Source organism: Myodes glareolus, chromosome 24 (assembly GCF_982192425.1).
Source record: "Myodes glareolus chromosome 24, mMyoGla1.1, whole genome shotgun sequence".
NCBI classification, from domain to species: domain Eukaryota; kingdom Metazoa; phylum Chordata; class Mammalia; order Rodentia; family Cricetidae; genus Myodes; species Myodes glareolus.
In genome coordinates this window covers 5,714,965-5,740,605 of record NC_142049.1, presented here as the reverse complement: position 1 = coordinate 5,740,605, position 25,641 = coordinate 5,714,965, and the positions used below count along the sequence as shown (strand labels likewise).

General features: G+C 37.2%; 1 long non-coding RNA gene across 1 annotated transcript in view; it reads left to right on the top strand.

The window, feature by feature from the left end:
- LOC146889862 (uncharacterized) overlaps window positions 1-25,641 on the top strand; it is a 507,294-nt gene that overhangs the window by 219,200 nt on the left and 262,453 nt on the right. The window contains exon 2 of the long non-coding RNA XR_014999584.2: window positions 12,219-12,261. This is a non-coding gene — a long non-coding RNA (uncharacterized LOC146889862). The remainder of the gene's footprint in view (window positions 1-12,218; window positions 12,262-25,641) is intronic.

Sequence of the window (25,641 nt, the reverse complement as noted above, 5' to 3'; positions counted from 1 at the left end):
CTGTGTTTATTTTCCATCTGCTTATATACCCCACTCCAAAAGGGGAGGCAACAGATTTCATTAGTATAATATAAGGACGGACCAAGTATCCTGAAGGCAGACACTCGATTTCCTTGAAGAAACAGGAATAGATTTGAGTTCTACCTGACCTATGGTCAAGGTGGAGTGGATCCACCTCTATAATCAAAATACTAATTAACCACACTTTAGTTTAGGGCCTCTTGCTTGTAGCTACACCTGCTGTCAACAGCATTAAGAGAGCAAGAATAAGCTTAAACTTTGACCTTTAGTCAACGTGGAATGTACTTACATCTGTGGGCCCTGGCAAGACCTAAGCCTTGGATGAAAAGCTTGCTCACTACATGAAAGCTAGATTTTCATTCTTCAGAAGCAGCAGATACTTATATTCCCTTTCATTGAAAGTAAAGCACTGTCTGAATTGGATTCTTAATGTTGTAAAAAGGGTCAGACAATTAAGACTTTGAAATTAACTTTAGTGGTTCAAATTCACCTGTGTCCCTTGTGCTCTGAACTTGCTGTTCACCCCGCTTAGGCTTCACTTTCTACTTGTGTATATATGAATACCTGTGAGTCTTAAATGGCGATTAAAACACATACCGAAACAGACTTAGAAAACACTGCAGTTCTGTTCATGTGGGTCTTGTAAAGGCTTAGGTTTTACCACCAAGTTCCATGTACATTATTATTTTAAAAATGGGAGTGAGAATCTATACTTAGAAATGTCAAATTTTCTTATTTGACCTTCCTACACACATACACATGCAAATCATATAACAACAGAAAAGATGTGTGAAATACAAGTGGAGGATTTGCACCTTAACCCACAAGCAGGAAACCAAGACTTCAAGCTCCAAATAGCATGGGTCTTAAGGTCTCAAAACCTACTCCAGTGGCCTATTTCCTCCTTGAAGGCCACAATTCCTTTATCTCCTCAAACAGAGGCAGCAGCTCGCGTCCAAATATTCAAAATGTCTCAGACACCTCATTGAAATCATAGGAAGAAGAAAAAGTCAAGATCTACTGAGTAAATTAGGTATCTGAAGGTCATTGGTGGAAGGGGAGAGGGGAGAAAGGGAGGGAAGCAGAGAAAAAAATGTGTCATTCAATAAAAACTATAAAAAAGAAATGAGAAGAAACCCAATCCCTCCCTTCTGTGGAGTTCACCTATTGTTTCTCTGCAGCTGCTACCATTAATTGCTGTACGAACCCTCTCTGATGACAATGGGGTTAGTCTCCAATCTGTGAGAATAGCAGAGTATCATTAGGAATCATTTCAATGACTTTATCTTCAAAAGCATGATTTCTGAATATATTTAGCATTTTTAAAGCAACAATTTGACATACTGTCATTTCTAAAATGAGGGGGGGATAGGTATAGATGTGCCCAACACAAAATCATAAACACACTTAAAATATTCTAAGATTTTTTTTGGTTTTTATGTTTAACGAAGCTTATTATTTTCAAAATTTTATAAGTATATACTATGAAAAAATATTATAATTATCCCTTATTTTCCCATCTCACTTCTCAAAAAATACCCCCCAAACAAATCCATGCCTTTCTTTTTGTAATGACTCACTAGTTTCAATCACTATTGTCCAAATGTGCATAAGAGTGGGACTGCCCACTAGAGACTGGCAAGCCTGCCAGTGGGTACTCCTCAATAAAAGAATGAAAGAATGATTCTCTCTTTCCCAAATGCTACCAACTTCTAATGGCTCTTCGGTAAAGTGGAAGGTCTTCTAATACTATTGGTAGTTGCTGGTTCCTCAGGAAGAGCTTTATTCTCTGTAGTTGTATAGCCACTGGTAAGTCTCACATGCTCTGGTAAATAAACCTTTAATTATGTTTATGCAAGCAATTATAATTAAACTCAGTGGGTCACACACAAAAGAAGACATGAAGGTAGGAGGGAACTTGGGGAAAAGTAGTTCAGCAAGATAATAAGGGGCCATGAGAAAAGGCAATGGGAGTGAAAATGACTAATATTCACTACAGACATGTATGAAACTGTCAAATGGTAATAGTAAGCCTACCACTAAGATTTATGATTTTCATCATTTCTGAGTCTCAGAGTTAATGAAATATTAACTTAAAAATCTCTTCCTTTTTGCTGTAGGATAAGAGCCAATTGATAACCACATTCAACCACAGTAATCCCACTTGATTTTTCATTTTGGAAATTATCAGTCTTTCCTACATTCCTTCTTTAAAAATCGGTAGAGTTGAAGTATGTGTTAAAGTTTACTAGTTAGATGTTTTAAATCTGATGGAATCAATCCTTCATATCATTTTGTCTGGATTCTATAGCTTGAGACATGTCCCAGTTATGGGAAGAAAATAACTTTGCATCAAGTCAACTGTAATGGAGACATAGTTAGCAGAACACTTTAATAGATGGTAAGAGACCGGTATTCTCATGTTTTTTACTCATAGGTTGAGTATATGGATATCTCCTTTTCATGGTTCAATTTTCCTTCTTGCTACCAATGTATTAGGCTCAATTTTAAAATTAATATCTTGTTCTACTGGTCAAGGCATAGCAGATGTTTGCTTTTCCTCTTTTAATCCAGTCTTAACAAGGTCCAGAATGTTTAAATTACATACCTACCAAGAGAACAAAATACATGTATTGAACTTGTGTATTATAAGAAACCAGAATGTTTTTGAAAGAGGAGAAAAACTGGATGTTCTTAATTGGAAAATAAGTTAAAAATTCCATTACAAATATAGTCATCTGAAATAAGACTAACATGTTTCACTTCATTTTCTTATACATGCCAAAGTTTTATGCATACTGAGATATTACACCTACTTTAATAGTAACTTAGCAAATATGTGATGGTGTGTATGTATGTGTGTGTTTTCTGAAACATAGCACTTCCCTATGAAATATCATATTACTGCTCCATGAAGATTCTTTACAAATGGAATGTGTACTTTGTTACCATCGTAATCACTTTCTGTATCATGAGTTCTTTAGAGGGAAGTATTTGGTTTTACTGTTTTTGTTTTTTATCCGAAAATACTACCCAGCCTTGAGCAAGGTGACTAATAAATATCTGGGTGACTGAAAGACAAAGAGCACATGCACATCAGATCAAAGCAGAACCCTTGCAAGCTCGATCAGTGACTTGACCTTAGCTGTACACTCCATTTCGCATTCATCCAAAGCTCTGTCCCTTCTGTTCCCACATCACTTGTTTTTGTCCCGTGGTTTATCAGTGTTGCTAATGAGCTGCTAATGAGCTGCCAATTTGTGTGAAATTGGAAGGAAAAGGCAGAGAAGGGCTGTCTACAGCATCGGTGATCTTGCCTATTTATTTTCTGTGTCCATGGTCTTGTAGAACATAAATGTTAGACCCAAGTGAAGCAGGTTTGTCGGAGGAGGCTGCTTGTCTGTTTCCCAGCCACACAGACTTCTGAAAATAATCACACAGAAATGGTATCATTTAAATCACTGATTGACGTGCTACCTCTGGCTTCGTATTGGCTAACTCTTATATCTTTAGTTAACCCATTTTTATTATTTTATGTTTTATCATGAGGCTCATGGCCTACCTATAAGGTTCTAGCTGGCAGCTCGCTTCTTTCCTCTCTAGTGGCTTCATGGCGTCTCACTGACTCTGCCTTCTTTCTCCCAGCATTCAGTTCAGTTTTCCCACCTAGCTCTATTCTGTCCTATCACAGGTCAAAACAGTTTTTTTATTCATTAACCAATAAAAGAAACATGACAGAAGAACTTCCCACACCACAGGTTTACTGAGTCTGAAGTCAGATTATGACTTCATTAAGAGATTTCCATGTAGTTCCTCAAGAACCTTATTCTCCCTCTTCTGTAAAGGTAGGAATTCTGGGAAGGAGACTAAATTGGAAAAGTAGCCTTCTTCATATCAGAAAACACATATGATTCCTCAACACTGGGAGAGCCTGTCAGGGCTTGAAAGCTATGGTTGCTGTTCTTCTATTTTGACATGTAGTAATTAAGTGATATAAATCTATTTGTTTCATGTTTCTGATCTTATTTGTAAATGGAGAATAATGTTTGTATGCAAAAGATTTTTTCCAATAAAAACAACATACATAAATCATTGGCAGGCTGTTTTGCTATGGAAGGATCTTAAACAACATTTTTTAAATTTAATTTTGTTTTCCCTGAACTGTGTACTAAATTCCATGATTATTTCAGTAAGACAAATGTGTCATGTCTCTTTTGTGGTTATGTCTTTAAATAATGTTACCCTGCCATAATATTTCTAGATTTTTAAAGAATTCCTAATCCTAATTTATCTAATTTATCTTGTACATGCCTGATTTACCAAATACACTTACTTTCTGCAATTAAGCATGCATTATACATTATGTCTCTTCAATGTGTGGTCCCAATAACTTAGTGAGGCCTCCATTGCTATCTTCAGTGAATACAAGATTCTTGAGGTAGAATATTATTTTATGATAGGCTCTCTTTTTCTTTTCCCTGAGATTCTTCTGTTATTTGACATTATTTCCAGATAGGTGACTCTATAGGACACTCACTGGGTCTAAAGGAGACCTAGGCCATGATGGTAGGCTTTAAATAGTCCACATATGTGACTCTACACTTTCAAGTTCATTTTAATTTAGATGGAACTGGTTGTGTACTTTGGGTGATAAACTATGAAATGCAGGGAGTGCTAAGTGTCACTTCCCTTTTGAGATGGAGAGGCATTCAAACTATAGCCTCAGGAAGTCCTTTGTATTTATTTCATCACAGAAGAAGTTTTAAGCCCTGAAGGAGTAGCCCCAAGATGATAGCTGGTTCACCAGTAATAATATGGAGTTGGCTTTTCAGTTTCATTCTCCCAGGGGCAGATAATCCTCCCAGGACCTTCACTGTGAATGGGCAAAACATGTTCTTTGTATTAAGACATTGGTATTCAGAATCAAATTGAATACTACTGCATCATAACCTAGTCTCACTGAGACCTTTTAAAAATTCATTCTTTTTGGAAATACTTGTTCTTCTTTCATTTAAAGGAGGTATGATAAAGAAGAAACAATTGGTATGTATTGAAATACAGTTATGATGAACAAACTCATCTTTCCCATTAAGTTATTATAATTTATTGGATAAAATATGAGAATTGTGTGGTTTCAGCTCATATTTTGTGTGTAAATATCTTGAACAAGGTTAATTTTCAATAGTAGTTCTGTTAGCTCCCATATAATCCTTTAGTTTTCTTGTCATATAACTTAAGAAATGTAATATTCTTACAATTTCTATCCAGACATCACTCAGCAAAGCTTGAAGAGAGACACCAAAAAGCATATCTTCCTTTAAATCATCTGAGAGTAATATATAATCAGGAAATGTTGAAAATCATTCTTCCTCCTGCTTATGTTTGAAATTTATTAAGTAAATAGCTAACATAAACACATACACACATGCACACACACACACACACACACACACACATACACACACACACACACACACACAGGTCCAAATACAGCCACATGCATTTAGGCTGGAGAAATGAGTCAATGGTTAAGAATAAATACTGTTGCTACAGAGGACCCAAGTTCTCTTCCCAGTGCCTACACAAGGCAGCTCACAGATACCTATCACTCCAGATCTTGTATATCCAACACTGTCTTCTGGAGTCTGAGGGCCATTACACATATGTGTACATTCCTATGCACATACACACACATACTCATAACTCAAAACAAAATAAAACTTTACAATAAAACCTCAAAACACTTTGCATGCATAGTATATGAAGAGCATGTTGATTCTGGTATGAAATATAATACTTTCATGCATTGGTAATTGCTAAAAACTGCTACATGAAAAAAATACTTTTAACATATTATAAGCATATAATTGTTTGAACTTAAATGTACTTTCACAGATGCCTTCTCATTTCATGATATCTCTTTCATTTTACAAACAATATTGTTATGTTCAGTCTACAATTAAGAACCTTTTGTGACTGCTTTCACATTCATTCAGCTGGAGACTTTGCTAATTAAAAAAGAATGCCATGATGGAAGGATGGGCATGAACAGGCTTTGAACAGGTCAAACAAGAAAGGTAGAAACACGGCTATCTAAATGCCAGTGTGTCTTTATTTTAGTCTTGAAAAGAAAATATGCCAGTTAATGCTCCAGGTTCATTGTCTGGTCATGGTCTGACTTGGTGAAGGTGAACACTTCCTAAGATGGTGCTTGGGAGGTGAAAATAGTTCTGAAGACAATGGGGAGAGTGCAAAGTAACCTGAGCTTACAGTTGTGCCAGATGCTCACAGTTTGAACCTTGGTTTCTTTCGCAGGTGTGTGATTGACTTTGCCATTTGACTTCTGTGTCTTGAGTCTCACTAGAAATAATGGTGATAATATCTAAACCAAAATCATTATTTAGTGTGAAGATAAATTTGGTAATATAGGTAGAGCTCTCAGGAGAGTAATGAGATGCAAGGAATGTCTGATTCTTTGTGTTTGAGACCTTAGTGATGGCAGCAGTCAGTTTTCTGTCTAAAAGGGAAACAAGAGACATGGTATTGTATTTCATATGTTACTCTCTCACCCACATGGTGAGTCCAAATTTAGCTGTTGTCTACTTAAAAAAATTATTGACCCATAAGGGACAATCAACCGCAAATCTATATGTCTCCCTATATGTGGAGACATTGCCAAAAAGCAGATCTTTAGGCTTCATACTATATGCCTCTGAGTCTGTACATCTGGGTGATGCTTATGCTACTGAGCCTCACATTGGAAGACAAAGGGCAACCAAATCAGACCCCTAAGGAAGGACATGAATAGAAGATGAAGAAGTCCCACCTTTCTGTGAAGAAAGGAGATAGTGGCGGGAGGCAAATGGACAAATTCTCTACGAGCACTGTGACACCACGTTTTTTAAGAGAACAGGAAGTTTTGATCCTGGCATCCTAGTCTCCATGATACATCCTAATTATCCTTGTTTTACTCTCGGAGAAAATCACTGTCTTCATTTATCCTCCTTCAGGCCCTTGAGTTGTTTTCCATGAGACTGGATACATCTGTGGTCTTAGAACAATAGTGACATTTGAGTAGGACTAACAGCTACCTAAATATTTGTAAAAATACAGATTCTTAGGCCTTGCTGCTGAATCAAATTCCATAAGTTTGGTAGAAATCCCAGAATTCTACCCTTTCTAGTGCGCTCCCATTAATTTGATGCAGGTGAATGATTTGTGCACCACATGAGGGAGAAAATTTTTGCCCAAATTCTACCTACTATTAAAGCAAAAAATGGATATTACAATATTTTTTCATTTTTAAAATGTAATTTTATTTTTCGGTGACCTTTTTGAACAATTTGTTGCATTTCATTAGAATCTGCTTGGTCTACTTCTTTTTCCAATTTCCGTGTTTGGTATAAGGCATACATAGAAAAGCGACTTGAAAGCAATTTAACTACAGCTCAAATTAATTTAGGGAGAGTTTAGTAAACAGCTTTTGCTTTCTGTACTTAAGTGATCAATTTCAACACCTGCTTTTCCTTCCAGATGGAGTTAATTAACATTAAAATTATTGCCTATAGCAGAGACAGTTTTGATAACTCCCAGTCCTCCAGCTGCATCTAGGTTCCTACACTATTAAATTAAGACAATGCTAACTTATCTACGAAGTTATCATTGGAACTATTTCAAGACATGCGCATTGATACTATTCCCAAAGAATGAAAATTGGCATATATAAATGCATGCTCTGTGGGATTAAATTCTACATGGATTCTATTCTGGTTAACACTACATATTCAAGGAAGCTAAAAGTTAGAATATTTTCATACTTTTGGCATGCTTTGTAATTAATAGGTGGCAAAGTCAGCATGTAAAAACCCTGTTTACCCAAGCTCACACATTGTTTTACTACACTGAGTGCAGGTCAGAGTGAGGTAAAATTTGGAAATTTAGTAAAGCACTGCAGATGAAGCTTTTTGGTAAATTTTATTGATAAGTGTTATGCTTCAGATATTACAACTTACGAAGACATATATACCCCAACCCAAAGTCACATGACAGCTCAATGTAACATGGTATCTCTCCTTAATTCCCTAAGTAGCATTTGGTAAGTGTAGTGAGATGTTTGTCAGACACTGAGGCTCCGAAGAGCTAGGTAAGAGAAATGTTCTGCACAAATATCATCACACTGGACCTTAATCATAATAATAGGGATGTCAAGATGATGTGAGCTCAAAATATGAAGGACTCAGAGAATAAAGAGTATTTTGGCGCAAACCCCTTAAACTTCATTTTAAATCCTTGCATACCCTTCATTTTAATTGGATATCTTACTGGGATAGAATTGCTTTTTCATGATAAAGCTATTCTGTAAGAAATCTAGAGGAGTCACTCCTTCGTATCTTGTCTTGTACTGAATCTCAATGCAATAATACAATTATTTAAATGTTAAGCAAAAATCATAAAATCGAACAGATAAAATGGCAAGTGATGTTCAGCATTTTGTAAATAACACAATATTTAATATATCATCTTTTCATGGAAAAAACTAACTAGGCTTTTCGTAAAAAATTATGACTTCTTTTGACTTAGAACTGAGTGCCAATTGGAACTGTTAGGATACCTAGTAAAGATTTAGGATGTACATGATGCTTGCATACACACACACACACACACACACACACACACACACGGACACACATGGACACACACGGACACAAACAAATATGCAAAAAAGCCCAGAGGCAAACTGTAACCACTGGCAAGGAACAGTGTTAATGTCCCTTAAATATAGTGCAAACAATGAATTAAAAAATATTAAGCCCATTGCTTTTATTTTGATAAGAAATATTGGATTATTTTCTTGCCAATCCAGGGTCAAGGGTCAAGAATCTGACAAGTTTTGTTTAATGTATGAGGAAATCATATTTAATATGTATTGTAGCTTTATTTACTCTGACTCAGAGCAAGAAGCACTATACTTGATGCTTGTATAAACTTTTTATGAATGTGGCTTTATCCATAAAGTGTATCACAGACTTTTTATGGCTTCAGGAATACTAGCCTAAACCACAGAACCAAAACTCCCCCAGGAATTTTTAAAGATAAAATCAAAAGCAGCAAAAAATGAAAAATAAAGTTATTTTATATAATTCAAGAAATGATACTTGAATGAGAGTCAAAACTTGCAACAGAGCATCACAGTAGAGAGGACACACCCTAGGCTCTCTTAGCATCACTAGAATAAAGACACACACCAGGTGTTATAAGCATCACTATAGTGGAGACATACCTACCTGACACTTTGAACATCACTATAGTGAGGAGACAGACACCAGACACTCTGAGAACCACCATGTGGGACCCACACCAAGGACCCTGAGCATCACTATTTGGTAACATACACACATACACACACACACACACACACACACACACACACACACACACTCAAACATTCTAAAGATATGGCAGGTGATCATAAATGAGCCCCACAGGCATTGAAATCTTAAAGCTTACAATTAAATCTTAGCCGATATACATGCAAATTTAAACAAATGGTGTCATTAAAGAACAAAGATAATATATTTACATAGGTGTGCTTGCGATCACTCACACACATGCACATGTGCGCATGTGTGTATCTCTAAGTTCAAAGCAAAACTAGCTTCAGTGACAGCAAGTCAGTTTTTCAACTACTAAATATTTTGTCTCTAGTTATATGTATTTTATTTGAAAAAAATGGCTAAGACAAGTTTAATTCCTCATTCTATTAATAATCAAACTTCACATATATAGTCAAATTAACACTGTGGTTACTTTTTTCCCTCCTCCTCTTCTTCTTCTTCCTCCTCCTCCTCCTCCTCCTCCTCCTCCTCTTCTTCTTCTTCTTCCTCTTCTTCTTCCTCCTCCTTCTCCTCCTCCTCCTCTTCTTCTTCTTCTTCTTCCTCTTCTTCTTCCTCCTCCTCCTCCTCCTCCTCCTCCTCCTCCTCCTCCTCCTCCTCCTCTTCTTCTTCTTCTTCCTCCTCCTCCTCCTCCTCCTCCTCCTCCTCCTTCTCCTCCCCCTCCTCTTCTTCTTCTTCTTCCTCTTCTTCTTCCTCTTCTTCTTCCTCCTCTTCTCAACACAAGCTAATGCCATCTGGGAAAAGTAAACCTCAGTTGAGCAAATGCCTCCCTCAGGATAGCCTGGAGTCAAACATGTGGGCATTTTCTTGGTTAATGAGTGATGTGCAAGGGTCAACCCCTGTGGATGGTAGCACCCCTAAGCAGATGGTCCTGGATTAAGTAAGAAATAAAGCTGAACAATGAAAAAGTAAAAGACGACAGACCAAGCAACTCCTGGTGAGCAAGCCAGTAAGCAGCCTTCCTGAAGCAGCATGCTTCCTCTACCTCTGTTTCAGTTCCCACCTCCACATTTCTACCCAAGCTCCTCCCATGATTCCCCTTCATGATGGCCTGGAGGGAGAAAGCTGAAATCAACCTGTTTCTCCCCTGAGTAAAGTTTATCACATGGTATTAATCACGGCAATAGAAGGCAAACTCTAAAAATCATTTTCACTTATTAACATAGGATTGCAACCCAATATGAAGCCTTCTATCATTTCACTTTTAAGGATATTCTGTATCTGAAGAAAGGGGTGTTAAAAGTCTCATGGATTATTTTAGAGTAAGATGTGATTTGTTTTAATAATTTGATGTGTGCTTTAGCCCTGAACATCTTTTTGCACTGTAGAATTTTAATACAACTATAGGCAATTCAATAGGCAGCAGAATTTTTCCTGTGTTATTGAGGAAATCATAAATGTCTTACTTCTAAAGCTATGACATTGTCATTGCTCTAGAATTCTCTCTTGATACATTATAAACAATCAATGAAAATCACCTTCCTTATCTCTTCTAATAGCGTATAGCTAGCAGAAGCCGTACCAATAATGTCTCCACAATATGACAGCATAAACATGAACTGAACAAGAAAAATAACAACGGACATGCTAAGTGAATAGAGTAGCGTAGGAATGGAAGTTCAGAAGGGCTCAAGCCTACTAAAAAATTGTAGGCAAATGAGAAATGCTGAGAGAAGGAGAAATAGTCTCCTAGCCTGAATATCACTCTAATTGGTTATTGATACAAAATGGTTAACCCTATAATGAACATATAACTAACATTATTCAGGTTTCACAGGATTTTTACCTATTTAGGGATAGATGAATATACATATATATAAATATACGTAACAAAAATGAATGAAACAGAGGCCATGAATTTGAAAGAGAGCAAAGAGGATTTGGAGAAAGAAAAGAGAATATGGAGATTATTTAATTATATGATAATCTCAAAAGATAAAATAAAAAACAAAAGAAGAAAACAATGAAAAATATACCTAAAACTTGGGCCTTACAAGAGATGGAATATCATGATCTGTAACAATAATTTCTATTGTTTATTACCCATTTATACAATTTAATCTCAATCAAGAGGCTTAGTTTATGGCCATAATAATTACAGAAAATAATAAAAAAGTGTACCTGAAACACAGGCACTCAGTATTTGTGGTGCAAAGCAGTGAGTTTTCTACCTTCTCATCATCTCAATGGTGGCAAAAGTGCGAGTCCAGCCATATCACTCGTGGGTTTGTGATGAGTTCAGTCTCTGTAAATCACTTTCTCTGACTCTTGGAGCATGTTAATGTTGGGGAGACACATTTTTTTCTCTAAATGATGAATTGTCAAGATCTCCTGAAGCAGCCTTCACCTCTGACAGTTTCATGGCTAATGGGAGTTCCAGCATCTGGCTCCTGGAATTGAGCCAAGAGCTAGGAATGTGCCAGAAGGTTTGATGGATCACTTCTGACCACATAGGTTTCAATTTTGTTTTCCAGACACCATGTATAGTTTATCTTAAAATAGAGAACTGTTATCTGAAATAAACCTTCTCATTCCACCCTCCACCTCAGTCATTTACTCCCTCCTCACACTAGGCATGTGTTCTCCCTAACATCCAGCCATCAATGTTCCTGAGAGATATGGAGCTAAATTAACACTCAGCAGGCTATCATGGGCCAGAATTCAGCTGCTGACATTCTGCGACGGGAATTAAAGGGGAATAGGATTGATATCTATGAGTTAAATGAATGAAGAGAACTCTAATATGAGATGCATGTATAGGGTTTTTAGTTTTACATATTAATTATATATTTTTATTCTTTTAAGGTCAATTTTGCTTGAAAATGAATACTAAGAGAAAAGCTGACTGGTAAGTGACTGCATTTCTAAATTTGGCTCATTTTTTTTAGTGTTTATTCTACAGACATTCTAGCATGCTTGTCAAATGTAGTAACTAAGAAATATTTTGCAATGTGTCACATCTATGGGTTTTCTAATGAATATTTTAAAAAATTAAATCTTCCATGCTGGGAAATGGTAATAAAAACTTTGCCACACCTTGGTCATTTTGTCTAACAGTTAATTTGAATTACATACAGGATTTGGTGAATTTGATGTCATAAGCTAAGGGAAACAAATATTATCTGTTATGCATGAGTCAAAAAAACTGAAATAACAAGTATTACTAGTATTATAAAGCCAGATTTTTCATCAAAATTTAAGAGGAACCTAGTTTATTTCCTAAAGAATGTTTTAGATCTTGCATGGGAGGTCCTGTGGACCTGTATAACAGGGTTACAAACCAGGGCAACACAAAGATCTCACTCTTCACCTAGTAAATTGCACTGGGTAGTTTGTTTGAGAGGCATTTTTAGTGTTGGTGCCGTGCTTTGTGTAGTGAAGTGTTTCATAAATGCAAGATTCAGCATGCTGTAGATAAAGTGTCATTGAAAGGGTAATTATGTATTTTTTAAAAAATAGGTATTCAGAAAAAGTTATGGATATGAATACCTCCATTTGTTTTCTTCATAAGAACATCTTAAAATATGTATTTAAGGATATTTCCTGTAGTGATAGAGAACTACTTAGCAGTAGTAGAGGGTTAACTCAGGAGAGCTGCTTGCATTCCACTTTCTCAAATTGTTACCATTCTATGATGTTAGTTCTTTTTTTCCATATTACTCCTCTTGTGAGAGAAGACCATTTGCTAGCACCCCAGGTGCAAATAATGCGGAGCCATTCCAAACTAAAGAGTATAAACTTCAGTTGAGAAGAGGCTGAAAGAAATGGTTTGTGAGTTCTGTAGTCTCTGAAAACCTTGAAAGATTGGATTTAAGGAAAGTGGATATGATAGAATGAAGCTAATGATTATAAAAATATAGGAGTAGCAATTCACTGTGTACAAGCGGGAACATATTTTCAAAAGTTCAGTTTGTAAAGAAGGAATTGAGAACATCTTATTTAATATGCATTCATCTATTTTATGATGGTTTTCATTAAAAGTCTGCAAGACATGTTCCAGGGTCTTTACTGAATATACTCGGTATGGTATATCTGCTCTTTTCCTTAATTGAACACTTCTAATGAGCAGTCATATTATAGGGAGCCACTGTGAAGGATATTGCAGAAGGACAGAGAAGATTCCTTAACATTAGTCTTAAGGTCAGATCCAATGAATCCATCTACTAAACACTCCCAAATCAAAGTATCTGGGAGTGGTCCCGAAGAGGGTAAGGAAAGTGTAAGAGTCAAAGGACCAGGAAGTTTTCTGTGAGATTGTATCTCCCGCAATGTCTGGAGCTAAATCTCTAAGATCTTGCTCATATTACTACCCAAACAAGAGCTGAACAGGGACAACACCAATAGACTTCCCAAAGTAGAGCTGGGAAAATGCCCTGAGGCCTCAACTCTACAAAAAGAGCTATGGTTAGCTAAAGAAAGCTGGGAGCAGGAGCAGAGGTCTTTCCTTGGGAAGAGCACAGCAGTCAGGTTCTCCAGTGCCAAATGGTCAGCCGTAAAATAACATTATATGGACCGAATGGGTTATGTTTAGGAACACACACACACACACACACACACACACACACACGCAATAACATGTAATAAAATAAGAATTAAGAATTTGAAGGAGAGTGGGGAAGTAGAGGTTGGAGGTTTGGAAGGGAAGGCAGAGAAATGAAAAAAGTTACAATTATATTTTGTCTCAAAAATTAAAAAAATAAAAACATACAATAATCTTGTATGAGTCAATCATTACTTAGCTATACTAGAAAGGAGAAAGAAATATTGGTATTTATTGTTTTGTGGTTTCTGAATAACAGCCTTAAAACTGAGTTCTGATTCCTCTACTCACAACAGTTTTTGGTATGATTATTTCTGTAATTTAAGATAATATAGGGGAATTTATATGGTATTAATGTAGGGACATGAGAAAAAAGTTGACATGCTTGGCTCCAGTGCCCCATGTGAGTGGATGGAACAACATATTTCCTTCCATGTGTTTTCATCCATTTCCCAAACATTTACAACATGATGCTTATAAGACACCAATTCATGATCTCATTACTATTAGCTTATTGCATGTCCAGGGGCCTTCTTGGTTTCAAGGAACAAAGCCAGTGGGTCCATAATTTCAAATTGAACGTTCTAGTTTCAATAGGCATATGACCTTGAAACTCTATGTCACACTTACATCTTCTCAAAGTACCAAATTAGTGAATTCTTGCTACGTGTTCTATAGAATGTCTGTCCCTAGATGTCTATAAGCATCATGGTGTTGTTAGGAACCCTTGTTGTGTGACATTTGAAATGCTGTCTGTGTACAAAGAGTAACATACACGAACAATTTTAAAAACCCTTTCATTGACTCTGTGTATTTCGCATCCTGGTCCCACTCATTTTCCCATCCTCTCACTTCTGCCCTCGGCCTTTGCAACCTCCCTGCAAAACAAAATTTAAAAGTAAAACAAAACAGAAAGAAACCACCAAAAACAAAACAAAAAATGAAACAAAACAACAAGAATAAAAAAAAAATCAAAACATCTCAGAGTAGGAGCTGTATTGTGACCCAGTGAGTCACACAGTTTAACCTTAGCCCATACATTTTTACTTCTTTTCCTCTTTTTATTTAAGTAACATCTTTTTCATTTATTTTATATGCCAGCCCATTTCCCTTCCCTCCTCTCCTCCCATCCCCCACCGTCTAGTCTGACTCACCAGCACTCAGATCAACAGGGCCAGCTCTACTGTTTGTTCACGTCTAGGTACAGAACTTGCTCTCCGGATTGCTGCACTTGGTAAGGGGCAGAACTATCTCTTCCATTCTCATGCCTCTGAGGCTGACTCTCCCGTTTGTCATAGATGACAAGGAGAGGAGGGGGAGGTCATACTTCCCTTACTCTTGCCACCCCATGGCATGCTAGCGATGGGGCAAGAGCAGCTCTCCTGCTCTCATGCTCACAGGCCTGACTCACCTGCACCTCAATCACCTCTACTGTGCTGCCCAGGTGAGGCACCAAGTCCTTGGACACTGATCTGGCTATAGGTCATGGCCCAGGCCTCTGATGTCTGTATAACCCTTAGTGGCAGTATTGGTGATAGATACCAAAACAGGCACCAGCTTGGTTATAGCACGATCCTAGACATGGTCCTTGGAAGCAGCCTGGGCCCAGATGTCATCATGGCCTTGGTTGACAGTATAGGACACTCAGGTCAGCATGGACCCAGTGGGAGCATGGCCCTAGGATCCCCAAATGGCTCCAAATGGTGTGGGCTTTGATCCTGGACATCCACACAGCCTTTGAAGGCAAGGGCAGCTTCAGAGTTCAGCACAGACATTGCTTATGGCAGGGTCACAGTTTAGGACCATATAATTCCCTGGCCTGGGGTGGAAGCACAAGTCACTCAGGTCTGTATAGGCCTGGCAGCAGCCCAGGAATTGGGCACCAAGAAAGCCACACAGGTGAAGGCTCAGATCCTGGGCATCAGTGTGACCTTTGGTGGCAACAGAGGTCACAGACATCAGCATAGTTTCAAGTTATGATAGGACCCCAGATCCAGACATGGTCCTTGGCAACAGCCTGGGCATCGATGCCACTGTGGCCCCAATGAGCATTGAAGATCACCCAGATCAATTACCTCAATGGCAGCATGGCTCCCAAATGCCAACATGTCCCACCCTCTAGTCCCCTACCCCCTTGCATTTGCTCAGCCTTCGAACGTAACAAGAGCTACAGTAAAACACGGTTAATAAAAACTCAGAGAGATAAATTGGGGTTCAACCAGGAGATCCAAAAAACACAGACTAGCTCTTACCTTGACTTCAGTCCAAAATGGTGATTATGCCTCCAAGAATCTTAGAATGAGACTGTGTCTGAGAGCTGTCTCTTCTTGTCTTATAATGCTCTTTAATTTTGGCACTAAAGGTATGCACTACTGGAATTACATTTGCGTAACCCTCAAACTGGTGTGGCTACTGGGATTAAAGGAGAGCATTATTGCAGCCTGGCCTGTAATGTTGGCTGTTTCACTCTCTGAACTTCAGGCAAGCTTTATTTATGAAAATAAAAATGAAATGCCACTACATAAACAACATTGTCACAGACCCTGGTTTTAGTAGGGCCATCGACCCAGACATGGCCAACAGGCACAGTTAGGGACTGGACAATACTTTGCCCTTGGTTAGTGGAATAGTTCTCTATGGTCCCTGTGACATGTTCACAAATTATAATGTAATATGAAGTAATATGAAGTTAATGTCAAAATGGAAAGATTTCAAAATGAGTTTCATAGAGTGAGAATTTGAGATTTTTCTGAAGAACTTACCCTTAATCTTCCTTTAAAGAATTTTCACATAGTTATATGAGTTTCCCTATACATTACAATGAGAAATAGCAACGGCCATGAACCAAGGAAGATCAGGTAGCCAGACTTCAGAAGACATGAAGAAACAACGAACAATGAGTCCCACCAATAAACAACGTCATGGAAGCATTTTGCTAAAAAGTATATCCTCTATGCTTTCCTGTGAAAACTTACCCTTACCAGTCCTTAAAGTCAGCTCGCTGCCGGTGTGCAGCTGCCCACTCCAGCTGTCTTTCAATATTCATCACTTAGGAGTTCCATTTGCATTTTATGCCCCAACATTTGTTCTCTGTTTTCCCTAATATTGGTGGTATTCAATACATTTTCTTCTTCTAAGATTTTCCACCTAATCCTAGACTGGGAACAATTCCATCTTTTATAGTCTCATGTTATAGTGATATTATCTTTTTGAAACTTCCCATGTTTCTACCTTTCTACAATTGGCAGTTAGATACTAAATACACCCTACACCTGTGCAAACACCCCACAAAAACACAACTCAAAGTAGTTGGTTAAACTGCAAATTTATTTAATCAGTGATATGCAATCCTATTAAAAGTGAGCCTATCCACTCAGAAACTGTAACAGATGCAACTTCCTTCAGTGTGTATTCCCTTAGAGTCTAAGAAGCAAGATAGTTCCATAGTTTCAAACTATCTCCTTAAAAGATTCAGATCATTTTAAAGGAAACAATAATAGCTTTAGACCAGAAAACTTTGTCAGAATCCAGAATCCTTCCTCATCAAAACATTGAAGTCAACATCAAAGGGATAATGCCAGGCATCATGTGCTCCCTGACACGGAGCATGATGTATATATTGCCATTTCTGTGGTATGTCTGCAAGAAATAAATAATCTGAATCTAATCATTGAGACATGGCAGACAACTACACTCTGAAGGCTTCATACAAGTGCTACAGGCTATTCAAGAACAGAACAGTCATGACCTAGGACTGTAGAGTAGTTTTGGATTAAAAAAAAAAAACAACAAAAAACCAACCAAACAAAAAAAAAAATGCATAGTTGAAATGACACATGATCCTGGATAGAAAATTAGTGGGGGAATTAGCAAGATTTAAATAAAATACATATCATACAATAATGTGCCTGTGATAATTCTAGTTCAAATGGTTATTTAGGAGACTATCTTCCATTTAAATTAGTGGTTCTCAACCATGTGTGTCACAACCCCTTTGGAAGCCACATATTAGCTATGCTGCATATTAGATATTTACATTGCAATTCATAACAGTAGAAAGATTATAGTTAGGAATTAGCATCAAAATAATCTTACAGTTGGGGGTCATCACAACATGAGGAACTGGATTAAATGGATGCAGCAACAGGAAAGTTGAGAACCATTGCCTTAAACCCTTAGAGTCACAAACTCTGAAAGGATAAAGGCTGGAGTATACCTACTAGTGATGATTTCAGATACTTAATTTCTTACTCACCCTCATTCCTTATGTAATTGATGCTTTCATTACTATCTATGAAGAATTATGTTATGAAGTCTCTATGTCTCAACTTAATGGAAATATTGCTTCTTTCGTTCTGTGCTAATCTTAGAACAGGGTGGCAGTTTTCTCAACTGCTGGAAGCAAGGATAGTCTACAGAGTGTGTCCCAGAGAGCAGCAGATGGGTTGCAACCTTGTGTGTGCAGGCATCAAGATAGAGTAGACAACACAGATCAAACTACTGTGGCGTTTGAATGGCAGTCTATTGCTGAAGGGATAACTTCTGCATGGTCGAAAAGTGTGAAATATGGGCTCTAACACTGTATGAGAATGAGACATATTCTAGAGAAGGTTAGAGGTGATTACTTAATTGAGTAAAGAAGTGTGTACACATGCTAGTTAGGTGGCATGCTGTGTAAAGGACCAGTAAGTAGAAGAAAGACATTCAAAAATACACTTGGATATTTCGACATCTGTTATGAGACAGTGAGGCATCTTACATTGAGCTCCAGCTCTTTTATAGTTATCAGCTAATTAGGCTGTGTTCATACTACTTTGCTGTGTGTGTTATAAAAATCAAAAATTGGTTCAATGAACATACTCTATGCATCCGTGTTTTTTTTTTAATGTGTCTTATTGGGAAAGACAGAGAGAGCAGATACAGGCACTCACATACAGACAGGGAAGAAGATACAGAGTCACCAAGCCAAGGTCATTTCTAAGGTTCTGGGTCACTTGGGTTAATTTTCACAAGCAGTTACATGGGTCTCTGTGTGTGTGTGTGTGTGTGTGTGTAAGTATATACTTTCAAAATCTGTACGTTTGTGAAAGCGTCCCCTAAAGAAGCATAGTGGTTCTATTATTATTAGTGGCATTTGAGTGATTATCTTCCTCACTTACAGTACATTGACTTATGAGAACCACGTTTTTAGGCTCTCGATAAAGCTGGCTGACTGACTGACTTTCGCAAACATTTAAGATAAGAATGATGTATATTTTACTATCATTTTGCCAACAGGAATCTAACTGTGTGCCAAGATTAGTATACAATGTAAATCATATGGACAGGACTTGCCCCGGAATGCCTGAAGAAAGCACACAGATGCACTTTTCCGGGAAACCATTCACTTCTCCACAGCTTACAGCTGAGAGCAGGCTTCAGGCAAGACCAAACAAACAATTTGTGAGACAAGACTCACAGTAGACTATATTCACATCAGATTTGCCTATATTTTTATGGCATTGTAGAATGGGCTATGAGGCAATGTCTACATATCACAGACAACAGATAAGAGTCTGCTGTTGGGGATCATGGTGGATAAGTGTGCACTTTGGAAACAATCTCTGCTGGAAGGGAAGCATAGCCTTCACAGTCATCATAATTTATTATGTAACAGGTGGCTTATGCAGTAGGGCAGATAATGCCTCTAAGCAGGTGATCCACATCCTAAGCCTTGGCAACTGTGAATATATTGCAACTTATGCAAATGTGATCAAATAGTTAGTCTTCTGATGGGGACAACTATCCTGGGTTATCTGAGTGAGACCAATGTCATAATAGTAGCCCATGTTAATGAAAGACAAGAGAGTCAGAGTGAAGAAATGGTAGGAGAAAAGATTAGATAACGCAGACTCTCTTCTCCCAAAAAAGGTGGGTACCTCAGAGAAACTGGACAGATAGATATGTAATCTGGTTGAGAGGGTCATGGAATACTTATGAAGATAAATATAATCATCAGTAAAAATTAATTAAGCAAGATCAGTTTTCCAAATTAGCAGGATATAGAGTGCCAATCAATCTGACTGCAAGCAATCATTTCTTTTTAAATAAACTTTTTAATTTATGATTTAAGCATACATTGTTGTTATTTTTCTGACTTCTACTAGCCTGTTCTTTAAAACTTGTAGATTATCTGCCAGTTTTTTTTCCTAATGGGAAGTGTACATCTTTCTTCTCATTATTCTAGCCAAAGTTCTGTGCTTATGGTTATGGACCTAGCATAGTTCATGGGCTAAGTTTATGGAATAAAAGTGAATTACATAATTATTTAGATGTAGAACCATATCTACATGGGAGAAACAGATAACATTGCAGAATTTATAAACATAGTTGTTGCTTTTTTAATAATTTATGAATGAACATTTGATATAAAAAATGTAACAGTAAGTTCAATTGAGTTTTGTTAATAGTTAAGGAAGTCAGTCTCCTTGATTCTTTAAACAAAAGCAACTCATTGGAGTTCTTGGAGAAAAATCTAAATTCTCATTTTGTAGATGAAACCAACATAAAAGAGGATAAATACTCATTCAAGTTCAGACTCCCAATTCATATATTTCTATTTTTTCAAGTGATTCTGTCTTCATCTTTATGAATACCAGCAAAAGCTTGTTCAGTTATTTGGGGAACCAGGAAATTTCTAAAATGATGGGGATTTACTTAACTAAGTTCTGTTTCACCAGGAGTTTCTCATTTTCACCACAAATTTAAATATCTTATCTCCTCTCCCTCTTCCCTCTCCCTCTTTCTCTCTCTCATTCACTCTCTGTGAAATACACAGAATTGACTCTGCCTTAAGTCTTCCTTCATACATTTGAGTAACCCTTTGAGATTCATTGGTCTTAGATTCCATGCCGCTCTTAACCTTTTGCCTGAATTACAGATCTAAATAACAATTCATTCTTTCTATTCAGCAACTGTACATTTAATACCTGCTTTATGCAATAGACAATGTTAAGTTTTGGAAACACCATTTTAATTACAATGATAGAAGAATTTAAGCATGCCAACATTTATTGATGTATACAGGCAAGAAAGCAGAATGGAAAAATAAAGACAGGAAATTATGACAGTGAAAAGAACATGGAGTAATAGTCGTCAAAATCAGGGTCGCCAAAATCAGGACAGCAACAAAACTTTTCAAGCTTGGGAAGTATGGGGCTGGTCAGAAAAAGTTGTTGACACTTAAGGTATTTCCTAACCTAAAGGACATCAATCATTTGAAATGGTATTATAGGGAAATAGGTCCTTACACCTGTCAAATAGTCACTATTCAAGATGTCATATGACAGAACAGACAAAAAATTATGATGAGACTCAAATGTGAAAGAGATTTTTGGTGGAGAGAATTGGTAGGAGATCGAGAAACAGCTATAAAGAGAATATAGGGTCAGAACAAGGCGTCAGCGAGCCTTGGGAAGGAGCTTCGGTGTCACTTAGGACGTCGCTGGTCCTTAGAAGGCTTTAAGCAACGGAGGGGAACAATGTGACTTCCTCTTGGTACACTCACTTTCTGTAAGGAGTAAATTGAAAAAAGTTGAACATAAAACAAGTCCAAACAGCAGCCTGTTTATCCCATTTAGTGTGACTGCAAGTCAAGATGTGAAAATGCTAACAAATTTTATTAGATTTCAAAATATGCAAACAAGATACCTAAAGGTTTGTGGTTTTCATACTTTGTCATTTTGAATTTGAATAACACAGACACAGACAGTATCTAGTTGCCAAATGCTTACCTGTCAATATTAGAGCAGAATATATGCTGCGGTCTGAGGGGGATTTCCGATTTTAAGGCTCCTGCTCAAGATATATGGATATGACTTCAAATTCAAAGTCTACTTTCTTAGGACTGCTATATAAGCAACTCTGATATAATGATTGATTGATTCTGCAAGGGAGAATGAGGAAAGAAAGAGTCCTCAAAAGCATCAGTTGAGCTCAGTCTTGAATTTTGTGTCAGAAAGGTAAATAACTAACCTCAAGTGACATCCAAAATATAATCAAAATGTGGATTCATGAAGATTTATGCTTTATCTAATGACTCATACTGTCCAAGTCTAGCAATATCTAAGACTAAGTGTGTAGTATAACAGATCAAATCACTTCCAAAATTAACTTAAATAATTCTGATGTTTAAATAGTAAAAAGACCACATCGATATGACCCAACATATATATCTGAGTTAGTAGTGGCATGGATAAAAATATCTAGTGTTTGAGAAACTTGAACTGAGGTCTAATGTTAAGTAAGTCTAAATCAAGGGTCCATATTTCCTCAAGGCAGAACACTATTGAATGAATTTTTCCTATTCTTCCTTGATGGTGTTTATAGTTATGGAGGTTTCAGACGGTTTATGACGAAAGGTACGTCTTGGGAAATCTCATGGTGCTGAAGACAGTGGGCTGCACAGCGACAGGAACAATGAGGATACACAGCATGGCCATCAAGAGGCAGACTAAGAAAAACCCCAGGTTCCATTAGCAGTGGAGAGAAATGGTAGCTGCAGGGAAGCAGGAACTTAAATATAAACAGCATGGAGGGTTGTGAAATAATCTACGTAAGACATAGTTGTGGCTTGGTGTTCTAGAGGTTATGGAAGGAAGTCACATTAGAAATACGTATGTGAAGATGTAAAATGAGAATAGTTCAAACTTTCGGTTCATAGGCAATCCCACCAACTGAGGATTAAACAGCAAATTTGGTGAATTCTTGAACCATATGTTGTGTCTGGGGCTACCAGGATGTGGGAAGAGTGTGTCTGAAACAGAAGTTGGAGCCAAGGACCAAACACTCAGGAATCTAAGATTGTCCCTTGTTTCATTATTTATTTTCTACTGGAATGCAAGCCTCCTAAGAACAGGACACACCCTCCACCCTACTTCTTGGAATTAGCTCATTGGATGACTTTTAGTAGATATTAATTATTGGATGAATAAATATGCTTGAGCAAGTTTGCTTTAACCCTTAAAAATATGTTGGATATTCTAAGATACCTTTTCAAATTGTGTGTATTATGGGGAGTGTAAGTACTAAGGGATCTTTAAACGGAATGCCGTTGTTTGAGTCTTAAATCCAGTGTTTAATAGTAAGTGAATGTTAGCTTATTGAATCATTCAAAACCTCATATTCATCATCTAAACTTTTTTTTTAAACACATCTACAAATATCCTAACTTAGTGATGATTCTGATGGTGTCATAAACTGGTGCATGGAAAGCACTTAGGATAACCCAGGTTGGGGTTTCTTATGTTTAAGGAAATCCACAGATAAGGCACATGTGAAAATGACTGTCTTCCCATGGAGAATGATGTTTTCCTTGTTACATTATTATCGAAAAGAACCCTCTTTGCATTTGATGTATCATTTATTTTTCTATTATCTTATACATTTGGACACTATACATGTGTAACAATGAAACTAGACTCTTGCATCAGCTGTTTCTGGAGTGTGTACGCATATAGTGTGACTGTATCAAAGGCAGAAATGCTGGAAAGTGAGAGACCTATGACTCACAGGTTTAAGTCATAATTAGTGGGGTTTTTTTGGAGTTTTGAGACAGACTTTCTTTGTGTTATAGGCCTAGCTGTTCTGGTACTTGCTTTGTAGACCAGGCTGGCCACAAACTCACAGAGATCTGCCTGCCTCTGCCTCCCAAGTGCTGGTATTAAAGGCATGCACCACCAATACCAGATAATTTTTACCAATAATCAGTGATTTTTATCAATAAGATTTAAAGATATTTTAGACTGAATCTGTGTCATGTTTCAGTATACTCTCCTATAGTAGTTCTCTTTTGTTTGCAATAATTTGGTTGTTTCTGTGGTATTTAAGACTTGCAAGAAATGTATTGTCTCGCCCAGTTTCTTTAAAGAAAATATTTTTCTTTAGCTATCCATCCAAGGATATCTTACCCACACAGTCCACCTCCAGAAACACCAGCCGAGGCTTTAGAGAAGCATTTGCCTATCTGAGAAATTGTGCGGCACACCCACTCTCCATTTGAAAATGAAACCCTTGATTGAGATGAATGTTTGATGTGCGTTCATATCTGTATGTGCTTATTCCCCTAACTATGCATCGGCAAAGAAATTTCTCAAACAAAAAGGTGAATTACCTTACAAAGCCAGGTACTGCAAGGATGACTGTGGGTCATTTATTACGGATAGGGGCACACCTGCCTCGCCCTGTAGCTAGACTTCATGCTACAAATTCAAAACACTTAGAAGTTACTTTTCTGTGTGCCCACCAACTCTTCCTATAAGATATACAAAATTCTGTGTTCTCGCCAAACATCAATTTCCCTGAAAATATTCAAATAATTTAGGTACACTAGGATAAGCTTCGAAATGTAATATAATTTCAAAATCACTTTACATGGCTAACATGAATATCAAAAATCATCTGTGTGAGTTAATATCCTGGCTACATAGATGCTATAATTCCAATTTGAAAAAGAAAATAACTGAGGACCCAACTGCTTGAAGAGTTTCCCAAAGTTATATAAGCAACCTTATGTTTCATTTGCTTTTTGTTAAGAGAAGGTCAGAATACGTGGGTTTTTCTGGCATCAAACTTCTCATCCTCCTTGCCTTGTTTCTTAAATGCAGAGATTATAGATAACACACCCAGTGCTCAAAACCAACACTGTATCTTGGTTTTAAACTCAGGAAGATGTCTCTGTAACCTAAGCTTTACTTATTCTTCTACATTTAGCCTCATTTCAAATCATTTGGGGTGCATGGTAGAGTCTATTGCCATTTACAGAGCTCTGTCGTTGCTAAAATCCTCACTAGACAGCAGATGGAATTCTTGATTAAAATTACAGTGTAGATGAAGAATCTTATTAGGCAGGTCTCCTCAGACTCAAGTTCTTTCCTTCTCTTTTGAATACTGTCTGTTCCATGCTGGGTGCTTAATAAATATTAATTATGAAGATGCTTCACAGAATTTATTAAAATGAATATAGCTCTAGCAAGTGCTTAGATTGCTTAAGAGGGGACTGTATCAATTCAATGAATTTTACTTTATTATAATGTAATTTTAACTGAGGAAGAGACAGTAAATGATCTCTAATCATTTTGACTATGATAGAGAAAAGAACAGCATCTCCACTGATTGGAAGTCCAATCAATGAAACTACCACTTACAGAATGCTTTCCTTATGACAAGAGCCCATTTAAAAGCATTTCAGGTTTGCTAATTTTTACTATTTTGGCAGCTATAAGTAAGAAAAGGTCATCATCTTTATTTTCTAGATGAGGAAACTGAGTTTTTAAGGAATGAAGTAGACAAACAAGCTAGCATCAAACAAGCTAGCATTATGGTATCTGACCTTGGTACCATAATGTATACTTTATGTGCTATATAGAGTAAAACTATCTTGATGTGGCTGCATTTTCATGAAGCATGGTGTGAAGCTGAGGGCCCTACTCATTCTCATGTTCATCATCTCTGCTTTGGAAAGGTATTAGGCATTTTGTGTGTCCCATGTACTGAAAATAAGAGTCTACTGGTATGTAAGGCTAAATAATCTCTTTATCTGAGAAGATAATGCAATCAAATGTCACGTTCACTAGTACATATTGTGGGCCAAAGCGAAATGATTGTTATAATGGAATCCAAAGTTGATGATGTGAGGGCACATATCTGTAA